The 2,759-nt window shown below is 28.2% G+C and overlaps 1 pseudogene; it reads left to right on the forward strand.

The window, feature by feature from the left end:
* Positions 1-1,480: 1,480 nt before the first annotated feature.
* Positions 1,481-1,599, forward strand: LOC112469443 (annotated as a pseudogene).
* Positions 1,600-2,759: the final 1,160 nt, after the last annotated feature.

The raw sequence follows: 2,759 nt of genomic DNA on the forward strand, positions 1-2,759 counted from the left end.
AACTTAATATGCGTGTCTATATTTCCAATTTATCTGTATTGGCCAGTTGTTAATTCAAAGCTCACTTTTTTGTTTTTTTTAATGAATACTCTGATTTTCCAGAGTAAGAGAAACATAAATATAAATAGTTCATTTAATAAGTGGATAAGGAATACCTTTTAAACTAAGACTTTCTAACTCATGTCTTCTAAACTGTTAATAATTGAGATTAGTTCATCTTAGTTCTTTTTAACTTCATATGAAAAATAGGAAAAATTCTTGTCAAAATATATGCCCCTAGTGGTGGGCCTGGTGTTTCTTAAGGCCAAGACTACCTACCTGGTAGCTGCTTGGTTCAGATCCAGACCCATTGTCACTCATAGACAGTGCTAAATAAATACTTAATGCTTGCTATGGATTGAATTTCTAGTGTGGGTTCTGCTACAACTGCCACTGTGACCTTGACAGATAAAAAAAGGACATTTGTAAAAAGATCTATTCAATAGGAAGATATACATTGATACACAGCTATACATATAGCCTCAAACTGCGAAAATAAAGAAGGAAATAAAAAAAACATCCGCAAAAATAAAGAAGGAAATAAAAAAAACATCCACAAACATAGAAGTAAATTTTGGCAAATATCTCTCAGTGACAGATATAATGTCTGTCATAGAATATAAAGACATAGAATATTAAAACATTAAGTAATTTATATGTAAAATACAGAATCCAACAACTACATAATATGTATTGCTATCAAGCACACATGGAACATTGCAAAAATTGTCCATATACTACATCAAAAAAGCAAGTATCAATAAATTTCAAAACAGTGAAATAAAACAGATATCTTTGATGTCAGTGGATTTAAGCTAGAAACTAATAATAGAAAGGAAATAGAAAACCTACAATGTATGGAAACTATATAATATATTCAAAATAACCTATGGGTCAGAGATGAAATCAAAATGAAATTAGAAATGTTTGAACTTAAAAATAATTAATACACAACAAGTCAAAATGTATGGGATGCAGCTAAAGTTATCTTTAGAGAAAAATTTATAGTATTAAACAAGAAAAACTGAAAATCAATTTTCTGAAGGTTAATTTCAAGAACATAGAAAGAGAATGGAAGTTTCTATCCAAAGAGAGTTAGGAAAAAAAACTTAAGATAAGAAAATAAATCAATGAAATGGAAATCAACAAAAAATAAATCAACAGAGCCAATAGTTAGCTTCTTGATAAATTCCTCACAAAACCGATCAAGAAAAAAAGATGAGACACATATAATCAACACCAAAAATTTTTCTAAATGGAAACTACATATCAACAATGCAACAAAAATGACATCTCAAATTTAAATAAATTAGAAAAAATAAAACAAAATTATTTTAATAATTTTAAAGTGGAAGATTTTTGTGCAAATAATCCAGAACTTATAAAAATTATTTTCCAACTGTTATTGACAAATATAGTTTCAATTTTTAAAAAAGATTTAGTCTACAGCCATGCCATTCTGAACAAGTCCAATCCTGTTTGATCTCAGAAGCTAAGCAGGATTGGACCTGGTTAGTTCTTGGATGGGAGACCACCTAGGAAGACCAGGTGCTATAGGTATAAAAAATAAAAAATAAGAGATTGTAACCTGACAAGGTCCTCGCAATCTGTGAGGTCAATCAAGGGTTGCCTCACCTTAAATAAAAAAAAAAAAGATTTAAAAATGTAAAAAGATTTGAACAAATAGTCATAAAATACTATTTTTGTCATATTTTCAATATCTCAACAGTGGAATTTTTTAAAGAATAAAACCTTAAAGTATATTTTATGAACTTATATTGCTTTAAGAGAATGTAAAACTACAACATAGGTAATAAAAAATTTCTATGATAAAATTAAAATAATTTGTAGGAATTTTTGTGGTGATAATATGTCATATTTGACCCTGTCACAATGTTTTGAATATGCTATGTAAAATAATGGTTTATTTCCAAAAATTAGTATTGCCTTGAGTCTTACTGTCAATTCCAGTTGCTACTATTTTATCAGATTAAAATTTCTTCAAACTGAAATTAGTTAAAAAATATCTAAGGACAGCAATAAACTTAAAAAGATTGCACAGTATGCCATTTCTATCACTAGGCCACAAATTATGTAAAATCTTTTATCATGAGTATGAAAGTTATGGTTTTGCTGAAATGTAGTCAAGGAAAAACACTTCAGGAAATAAATGTATAATAATTCATTAGTTATATATGCCTTTATTTTGTTACTCATCCCAAATCACCAGTCTTTAGAGAGAATCTTCAGACATGGGCAATTATAAATACATTCAGTGATTTTTTATAATTTTCCTGATTTCCAATCATCTTAAAACAATGAATTTTTCCAAATATTTTTATTTTCATCATAAAGGTATATTTGTAATCATATGAGAAAAGAACATATTTTATTTAGCAGTTTTTTAGCATGGTTGATAATTTTTAAAACGTTTAAACATAAAGAATATGGACCTTTATTTTCACTCTTACCTGAGGCCCCAGAATTGTTAAGGGCGATTCTGTCCTGAGTTTTCAAACTGAGCTCTCCCCACTGGGATCATGTCACTCTTTTTTCATCCTTGAATGTCACTATTTGCCTACTGCTCACTTGTTCAGAAACCTTTAGATTTAAAAACCTTTTGGTTTTCTGTGATAGAAAAATATAGATGTGAAAAACTTCTAAATTATGAGTAAAATGAGATGATACTAAAAAAATTTTGAAACGTAAAACAATTATTT

The sequence above is a fragment of the Pteropus alecto genome, unplaced genomic scaffold (assembly GCF_000325575.1).
Source record: "Pteropus alecto unplaced genomic scaffold, ASM32557v1 scaffold146, whole genome shotgun sequence".
Lineage (NCBI taxonomy): Eukaryota > Metazoa > Chordata > Mammalia > Chiroptera > Pteropodidae > Pteropus > Pteropus alecto.